Source organism: Lactuca saligna, chromosome 5, assembly GCF_052625555.1.
Source record: "Lactuca saligna cultivar CGN05327 chromosome 5, ASM5262555v1, whole genome shotgun sequence".
In the NCBI taxonomy this organism is placed as follows: domain Eukaryota; kingdom Viridiplantae; phylum Streptophyta; class Magnoliopsida; order Asterales; family Asteraceae; genus Lactuca; species Lactuca saligna.
In genome coordinates, this window is record NC_136421.1 from 33,947,550 (window position 1) to 33,958,053 (window position 10,504).

Consider the following 10,504-nt stretch of genomic DNA (forward strand, 5'->3'; position numbering starts at 1 on the left):
AAATTCGAAGACAAATGAAAGTTTGAAAGAAGTTGAGATTCCTCAAGTGGTTGTTGATCAGGTTTATATGGATTCACAAGAGTTTGAGAAAATTCTTAATGAAAAAGGTGCTCATTATCTTGAATCAAATATTGTGGTTTATCTAATCTTCAAATGCACTGATGATATTGTGTTCCCAAACCAAGTCTTCGTAACAACAGGCAATGTTGAATATATAAAGCCTGAATTCAAAACGTTGGTAGAGGAGGACAATAACAAAACTTCTGATGAAGGTTTCTTTTCAAATCAAAGCACGGTTGAAAACAATCTAACAAAGAATTCGTATACATTTCAACGTCAAAAACCAAAACGAATATGGATTGAAAATAGTCGAAAGTTGAAAAGAAGATAGCTAACACAACTGAAAATGAGTTACCAAAGAACAAAGGTGTTAAACCAGTGATTAAAGAGGTTAACAACGCAATAAAATTGAATTCAAAGGAGTTTAAAGATCAAGTTGAAAAATTCTCAAAAGAAAATAACATTTCAAAAAAACCATTGAGTCATTAAATAAGAAATCAATAAATTTCTCAAAAGAAGAAAAAGTTTTTAGAAGAAAATCAAAGAGTCAAGTTTTTGAAACGAAAAATGCTTCGTTTTCAAATAATCAAACAAAAACAACACTTCCAAGAAAAAGTTTTCAGAAAAAGGTTGAAAACCAAATTTCAAAATCACAAATAAATACGTCTTATCATGAGTCATATTTATCAAAACCAAAAGTGGATTATGTTCCAATTTCAGCAAATTGTTATAATCTTCCGAAGAAACAAGCTGACAAAGCCTCAAATGCGAAGGGTATAACAACTAAAAGACATATTGATCATTGGTTGGAAGGAAAAGGAAAAATATATCAATCAAGTAAGTTTTCGAAAGAACAGATACATGAGGCATACGAAAAGTATGCAAATCCTTCAATGAATGGCAGTTTATCATCCAAGGAATAAAATATTTCAGTTAAAGTTTGGAAATCGGTCACCAAAGCGAAAATTGTCATATCACAAACTCAAAATGCGAAGGGTACAGTCAGTGAAAATTTGAAAACAATAAAAACTCATATATCTGACCCTTTGAATGAAGATGTTAAATTTGTTGACAGTCTAAAAACTAGAGTTTGTGATTGGGTTAATGGTTGTACTTTACAATTGAAAAAGACACCTAATATAAATGGACCCAACAAGTCTTGGGTACCTAAATTTTTTCAATAATCACAGGTACTTTGTGATGAGCAATATGATAACAAATGGTATATTGATAGCGGTTGCTCACGTCACATGACTTGGAAGAAGGAAAACTTGCGTGATTTTCGAAGCTTAGAGAATGGTGGAGTGGTTAAGTTTGGAAATAACCATAAATTCAAAGTCAAGGGTTATGGAAAAATAACGAATGGAAAATTCACTGTAAATCGAGTTGCACCTGTAGAAGGCTTACAACATAACTTGATAAGTGTTTCACAACTTGTTGTGGGTACTGGCAATCAAGTTCTTTTTAATGAAGAAGGAAGTTTCATTTCAAATGTTGAGACAAACGAAGTTTTACTCAAGTCAAAACGGAAAGGTGATATGTTTACATTGGACATCATTCCAATTGTCGGCAAAACCTGCTGTGTGTCTACTTTCGAAGGCTGCTGCCGATACAAGCTGGTTATGGTACAGGAGGCTATCACATCTCAATTTTCGAAACATCAACAAACTTGTCGTACAAGATCTGGTAAGAGGTTTACCCATTCTTAAATATGATAATGATAGTTTGTGTGCAGCTTGCGAAGTAGGAAAACAAAACAAACAAGGTCATCTAATCACAATAGATTCGAAGATTGTTGAACCCCTAGAACTTTTGCATATTGATTTATGTGGTCCTTCAACAGTTGCTACTCTTAACAAGAAAAGGTACATTCTAGTTATTGTGGATGATTTTTCAAGATTTACTGTCACACCCCCGAACCAAACGGCGGAAACGTCCGGGGGCTATCGTGACTCATTGAATACCATAACAATGCATATACATGAAACATAACATAAAACATCACCAACATTTGGAAATGATACAACTGGTAACGTTTACATACATTACATTATTCCAAAAATTACATTCAAAGAAATAATTGTTTGGTACTACTTAAATCACAGCAAAACGTCAGAGAGTACAAATCATCTTCACTTTATCTGTTACCTGAGAATACAAGTATTTTGAAAAACGTCAACATATGAAATGTTGGTGAGTTCATAAGTAGAGTTTGAAATCCAATGTGTTGTTTGAAAACCTTTAGAAAATCCGATATTTTCTAGAAATTGAATGGTGTAATAAAAATATGTAATGATCCATGAGTATGCTTGTTTGAATTCTATAGATGTAAGCGTAAGAGTTGTGAAATTCGACCGGAAATTTGTAATCGTTATTGAAATCCTGGGAAAACCCGACGTTTTCCTATCGTTGTATCGTTGTATTCCGGAGGCATCGAGAATACAGAGGGTGGTGAAGTGTTGGGACATGCGTTAGTGAAAACGACAAGTCAACAGCCTTACAAGCGATCCTCATAGGCGTCACTCGTAAATCTTCACGCGACTCGATCCTCCCGGACTTGTAAAGTCCCACGACCGGAGGGAAGGAAGAAGGTACGAAACCTTCAGGGTTTCCCCGCGTCGTCCGAGACCAAATGCAATTGCGAAGGGCCCGAAGCCCAACTCGCAATCGTGAGTTACAGACTTTACTAGCAGCACTGAAGGACCCTTGGGGACCAGCAGCATGTTGCCATTGAAAGTCTTGTTACGTCATGTAGGGTCGGTAAAACCCAACACTTCGTAAGAGAGAGAGACCTTCGGGCCTTAAGATCAGGTCGTTGGGCTAGCTAGGCTCAACAGACAAGATTTTACACTTTTGGGGCCCAAAGATGGTGCGTAGACGTCTGTGCACACTCGCATGTAATCGTAATCGTTATGGTTATGAATCGAAATGTCGTAGCTTCGTCGTGTTAGTGATTTTGGATTTTTATTGGTTCGAGACCGAACCAATTCGTTTGACAACGACTTTTGGTATTGTAGTATATTGTATTTTCGTCGACAAGCGTATTACCATCAATTGGTCAAATTGCATATATTAACTAGCCTTGAAGATTTTCTGTTTTCAGCCCCTCCTTAATTGAAGAATTTACTCTTTTTACCCCTTTATTTAAAAGCTTTTCCGGTTTGGTCCTTAAATCAATTTTCTTGACATTTTTATACCAAAAATTATTGACATAAGTATTTTTCCAGCAAACTTATCATAGAAAACAGTTTAAGCCCTTGAATCTTCAGTTTTCTCGGTTATAGCCCCTATTTTTCGCAACTTTTACATTTTTGACCCAATTTAGAAAAATTTTACAATTTTGGTCCCTTTTAAATTTGGAAAGCATTTTAAACCTTTGAAAAGCATATGGAACACTTATAGCCCACTGTTTTACAGAAAAATGCAGTTTTGGTCCTCCAATTTAGAAAATTTCGCATATTGGGCCTTATTGGGCCGAAAATGTCATATTTAGCCCAATAAGCTTGGAATTTATGTTTTTAACCCTCTAAATAGCATATTTTCAGAAAAATACATTATGCAAACTGTTTTGACTCATCACACCCATCAGATTTCGAAATGTTTCATATTAGGCCCTTCAACTTTGCATTTTCAACATTTTATGTCAAAAAAAATGAGTTTTTAGCCCAAGTTAAGTGTTGTTAAGCTATTTAGCCATTTCCTTAGTACACTTTGCATGTGATAATCTATTTTGTGCTATGATAAAATGTATGTCTCGGTTTTTAGCATATCACCCTAGATCTATCAATAAAATCATACAAAACATGCATATAAGCATAGAAATCAACCACAACATACACATAATGATGGATCTTCACATTTTCTTGTATTCTCCCCCATAAAAACTCATAAAAATCGAAAATAAGGGGATATGAAACTCACTTTGGGTGTTGATTCGGTTTTTGGAAGAAAGAATGGAAGAAATGAAGTAACATTGGCCTTTGCACCCTTGATGAAGTTTTCGAGTTTATGAAGCTTTCTAAGGTGAAAAATCACGATTTTTGCATGGATTAGGAAGAGGTTTTTGATAAACAAAGAATATAAGTCATAGATCCAAGCAAATCCTTACCTTAGATGATGATTTTTGTGGAAGAACTCCTTTGAAGGCTCCTAAATCTCGAGATTTTTAAGTGAAGAGGGAGGATATGTTCTTGAGTGTTCTTGAGGGAGTTTGAGAGATTTTTGGTGTGTGTGAGTGTGTGTTCGGCCGAGAGTGAGAAGAGAGAAGAGAGGAGGTGACATTTGAAGTGCCATGCATGGAGATATGGGCTAAATTGCATGGATACTCAATGGACAATAGTGAGGTGGCACAACAAGTCAACTCTCCCTTTTTTCCTTGGGCTTGGGCCGGGAATGGGGAGAGAAGAAAGGATTTTTGGGCTTTTTGCCCCTAAGCCCAACATTAGAGGTAGTTTAGGGTATTTATTGGCCTTATAAAATAAAATTGTGATTTTTATGCTTCATTAAGCTAGGTTAGGTTAAATTATGGATCAAAGCTTGTGATTTATTTCATTCTAGGTTCTACCTAGCCCAAAATATTGAAATAAATGAATGTGGGTCCAATTAGAGCCCAATTAGAGTTCTAAGTCCATGATAGTCTTATTGGAGGCTTATTGGTCCATTTGGATCCAATAAGGAAGTTCTAGTCCAAAATGGGCTTAACAAGAACTTCTAGGGTCTTCCAATTGTTTGGTGACTATTTGTAGTACTTGTATAATGTATTTGATTGAAGTTTTTGGTTCACATTAGTTTGAATGTATGGATTACATGACACAAAATTTCCAGTCGTGACATCATCCCCCCGTTAGAGGGAATTTCGTCCCGAAATTCTGTTTGAAAGCTAGATTTGGGAAAACTAGAATAGGTGAGGGTACTTTTGCTTCATTTGGTCTTCGCGCTCCCAAGTGAATTCTGGCCCACGCTTTGCATTCCACCGTACCTTCACAATCGGGATGCGACTCTGCTTAGTACGCTTCACCTCCCTGTCCATGATTTCGATGGGTTCTTCGACGAACAGGAGATTCTCATTGATTTCGATTTCGTCAAGAGGAATGACAAGGGTTTCATCTGATAGGCACTTCTTCAGATTAGAGACATGAAACACGGGGTGTACACCATTTAGCTCTGCGGGTAGTTGTAGTCTATATGCTACCGGACCAATTCGAGTGATGATTTCGAAAGGTCCAATGTATCGCGGATTCAGTTTTCCCCTTTTCCCGAAACATATAACCCCCTTCCAGGGCGAGACTTTTAACAGTACTCGATCACCGACCTGAAATTCTAAGGGTTTTCATCGTTTATCAGCGTAGCTCTTTTGTCGGTCACGCGATGCTTGCAGTCGAGCCCTGATTTGAACGATCTTTTCCGTGGTTTCGCGAATGATCTCAGGTCCCGTTAATGTTTCGTCCGACGCATGCATTTTTGCTAGCTGGGTGTCACCTACTTCAGCCCAACATAACGGTGATCTACATTTACGTCCGTAGAGTGCTTCGAAAGGAGCCACCTTGATGCTCGAATGGTAACTATTGTTGTATGAGAACTCGATTAATGGTAGGTGAGTATCCCAAGACTTTCCGAAGTCTATCACGCATGCACGGAGCATATCCTCGAGTGTTTGGATAGTTCGCTCACTTTGACCATCCGTTTGAGGATGATAAGCGGTGCTCATATCAAGGGTTGTTCCCATCGCCTTATGAAGTGATTGCCAAAATCGAGACGTAAACCTACTGTCCCTATCCGAGATAATGGATTTTGGCACTCCATGGAGTCTCACGATTTCTCGTAGGTACAACCGTGTCAGTCTCTCCATCTTGTAAGATTCTTTGATTGGCAGGAAATGGGCAGATTTCGTCAGTCGATCGATGATTACCCATATGGTATCCAGTCCGTCCGACGTCTTGGGTAGCTTGGTGACGAAATCCATTGAAATCCCCTCCCATTTCCACTCGGGAATTTCCGGTTGCTGCAACAATCCTGAAGGTTTCTGGTATTCCACCTTTACTTTGGCGCATGTAAGGCACTTGCTAACGTAGGTCGCGATTTCCGCCTTCATGTTAGGCCACCAATAGTGTTGTTTAATATCCAAATACATCTTATCAGAACCGGGGTGAATGGAGTATCGCGTCTTGTGGGCTTCCTTCATGACAACATCTCTAAACCCTCCCAGTTTAGGGACCCAAATACGGTTCATGAAGTAGTATACCCCATTCTCCCTTGTTTCTAGGTTCTTTTCCATCCCGCGTAATGCTTCGCTAGCTCTATTTTCCATTCTCATGGCCTCCGACTGGACCGACGCGATTTGAGTGGCTAGATGAGATTGAATGGTGATTAAGAGAGTTTTCGTACGACGGCTAGAGTACTCCTTCCAGCTTAACGCATCAGCTACTACGTTGGCCTTGCCTGGGTGGTACTTAATCTCGCACTCATAGTCGTTTAGCAACTCAACCCATCTTCGTTGCCTCATGTTTAACTCCTTTTGGTTTAGGATGTGTTGGAGACTCTTGTGATCTGTGAAGATGGTGCACTTTGTACCGTAAAGGTAATGCCTCCAAATTTTTAGGGCAAAGACTACAGCTCCCAACTCTAGATCATGGGTTGTGTAGTTCACTTCATGCGTCTTTAGCTGGCGAGATGCATAGGCTATGACTCTCCCACGTTGCATGAGAACGCAACCTAAACCCTGATTTGACGCGTCGCAGTAGACTACAAAATCTTCCGTTCCCTTAGGTAGGGATAGTACCGGTGCGCTACAGAGAGCTTGCTTCAAGGTTCGAAATGCGATTTCTTGTTTGTCTGTCCATTTAAATGGTACGCCCTTTTGCGTAAGCGAGGTAAGTGGCTTGGCGATCTTAGAGAAGTTTTGAATGAATCTCCTATAGTAGACTGCTAATCCCAAGAATTGACGAATTTCCGTGGGCGTTGTCGGGATTGCCCAACCTTCTACCGCTTTGACCTTAGAGGGATCCACATGGATTCTATCTCGGCTGACTACATGGCCTAGGAAGTTCACGCTCCGCAACCAGAACTCACACTTGGAGAGTTTGGCGTATAGCGTTTCTGATCGTAGGGTTTCTAAGACTTGTCGGAGATGTTGGCCATGCTCTTCCTTGTTTCTAGAATAGACGAGGATGTCATCGATAAAAACAATGACAAAGTTGTCGAGAAACAGTCGGCAGATTCGATTCATTAGGTCCATAAATGCGGCGGGGGCATTCGTTAGACCGAAGGGCATTACGACAAATTCATAATGTCCGTAACGAGTTCGGAAAGCGGTTTTTGGAATATCCTCTTCCCGGACTTTGAGTTGGTGATACCCGGACCATAAATCTATTTTAGAAAAATAACTAGCCCCTTGGAGCTGGTCAAATAGGTCATCGATTCGTGGGAGTGGGTAGCGGTTTTTGATTGTGAGTTTGTTTAACTCTCTGTAATCGATACACATTCTAAAAGATCCGTCTTTCTTTTTGACAAAGAGCACCGGAGCTCCCCATGGCGAATAACTAGGTCGAATAAATCCCTTATCCAGAAGTTCGCTGAGTTGGCTGGATAATTCCTGCATTTCGGCAGGAGCCAACCGATAGGGTGACTTAGCAAGAGGAATTGCTCCTGGGATAAGGTCAATTCGAAATTCGACCTGTCTTTCTGGGGGCACTCCCGGAAGATCTTCAGGAAATACATCCGGAAATTCACATGCTAATGGAATGTCTCGAACGCTAATTTCCTCCTTGGTCTTGTCCACCACATGAGCCAGGAACGCCAGATTGTTCCTTCGTAGATATTTTTGTGCCTTGACACACGAAACGAGGCGAAGGTTCATGCTAGATTTGTCTCCGTAGACCACTAGGGTTTCGTGATTTGGAAGACGAAGACGGACGGCCTTCTCATGGCACATAATGTCGGCATGGTGGGGGCTTAACCAGTCCATACCGATGATCACGTCGAAACTCCTAATTGATACTGGCATTAGGTCTATTCGGAAGATGTGTTGACTAAGAGTTAGGGTACATCCGATGTAGATTTCCCCAGTGGATTCGGTTTTTCCATTGTCCATTTCCACCGTATAGGCTTCATTTAGCTTTTGGGGAGGTTGTTTTAGTAAGTGTTTAAACTTATTGCTTACGAAGCTTCGCTCCGCTCCGGAGTCAAATAAGATGCATGCATAAGCGTGGTTTAAGAGAAACGTACCGGTAACAACAGAGGGATCCTGAATAGCTTCCCCCTGACCCACGGTCATCATCCTTCCTGTTCCTCCATTTCTTGAATTGTTGTTGTTGGGACAGTCTCGGCGGACGTGTCCAGTCTTCCCGCATTTGTAGCAGGTGTAGCTAGGCCCTGCGCTGTTGCCGCTGACAGGGGCGTTGTTGTTGTTGCAAGGGTTGTTGTTGTTGATTCCCTGATTTTGGTTGTGGGGAGGGTAAGCTTTGCAGTACTTTGCAGTGTGACCCCTTCGGTTGCAGTTGGTGCACTGAAAATCCTTGCATTCTCCATAATGATGGAAACCACACTTGTTGCATTTAGGAAGATTACCGGAATAAGGTTTGGAAGTATTTGAAGTGGCTGAGGTTGGAGCATGTGGTGCGGCTGGAGCTGATGTAGTAACGGCATTTACCGCCACTGTCTGTTGTTTCTTGAAGGTGTCGGGGCCCTGATGCCCCTTCCTCTTGTTGTTCCTTCCCCTCTTGCCATCTCCTTCCTTCTTCTTCTCAGCCTCCACTGGTTTCTCTCCCTTTTTGTTATTATGGTCGTACAACCTCTTCGCCAATCTCTTTGCGCTGTCAAATGTTTCTGGGTTTGCAGCTATCACATTCCCTTGAATTGGTGATGTGAGTCCCCAGATGAATCGCTCGATCTTCTTTCCTTCCGAGGTGATCATACCCGGGCACAACAGAGATAGTTCGCTAAATCTCGATATGTAGGCATCGATATTCGCGTTTTGTACAGTGAGGTTCCATAGCTCTTGTTCCATCTTCTGTATTTCGCCTCGTGGGCAGTACTCTGCCATCAACATTTATTTCATTTCTGTCCAGGGGATAGAGTTGGCTACAGGGAGCGTCATGGATTCTACATGTCCATTCCACCAGGTGAGCGCCTGATCCACAAAAGTGCAAGCTGCGAACTTCACCTTCATGTGCTCAGGGCAGTCGCATATCTCGAATATCGATTCCACCTTCTCGATCCAGCGTTTCAGGGTGATCACTCCTCCAGTGCCATTAAAAGTTTGTGGTTTGGCGTTGGTGAAGTCCTTGTAGGTACATGCCTTGGTGGATCCTTGATTCATTCCATTGTTTGAGCTTCCGACTCCTTGCCCATTGACTCCTCCATTGTTCCCTTGTTGAATTTGCGCAATCGCTGCAGTGACTGCCGCAGATACAGCTGCCTGGAAGGCGGCTGAGTCAACTTCGGGTGGGGTTGGTCCTGGGTTTCCGCGAGTAGTTGGGCGCGGCATCTTTCTGTCATGAAACGGAAAGATGTTGAGTGCTCGTGGTTTCTGTGAGGTTGCGGCCCTACTATCTAGGTGTATGATGCGAACCTAAACGTTTCTACTATCAGGCATACAATCATAACGTTCCAACACATGACAAGTTGCAACATCGAAATAAAACACATAGAAATTTACTAATATTATCCGCATTTGATACATGAAAATTTGCTCGTAAGAGCATACATAAGTAATGCTAATCCGACAGCATAACGGCTCCATGAGTAGTGTAGTCACTTAAACATAGAGCCGGAGTACATAACATAGTTCCTAATGATCTACTATGATGAGTCTATCCCTAGCCGCGATGAGCTGCGTCCGGAGGTGGTGCTGAGGATGTGGATGCTCCCTGAAGACGAGCCACCAAGCGTTCCGCATCCCGGAGTCGAGACTCCCACCGAACCTGCCTCATGTGAAACTCTCGAAGGACGTCACGCGTCTCCTGCTCCGCACGCTCGACCCTAGTCCTCAACTGGTGTACTTGATCCGCAGTGTCCTGGGCAAGATCGCCCGTATTCCGTAACCGTTTCACCATGACTGGAAGGGCTCGATCAGCCGGTCCTCCATCTCTCAGGTCAAAGAACTCGCGTGACATGCCGTACGGGGGTCGCTGTCCCTGCTGTCTGCTCCATCTCCAAAGGTCAATACCCCAGGGAGGTGTAGGGCCAATGGGGCCCACTCGATATGCCGGCACCCGGATCGGGTAAGGGGGGTTGATGACTTCGGACTCCGCATCCGAATCACCCCTGTCACTATCATCGGCATCCTCCTCGAGGTTTCCTTCATCTTCCTCTGATTCTGCAGGCTCGCCCTCAACTTCGGCCTCCGGTTCCCCGTCAGGTTCCTCTTCGGGGTCTTCCTCAGGCTCCTCCTCAGGCTCCTCCTCTAACCATCCGTTGTTCCCCCGGTTAGGGAAGTAAGGGTCTC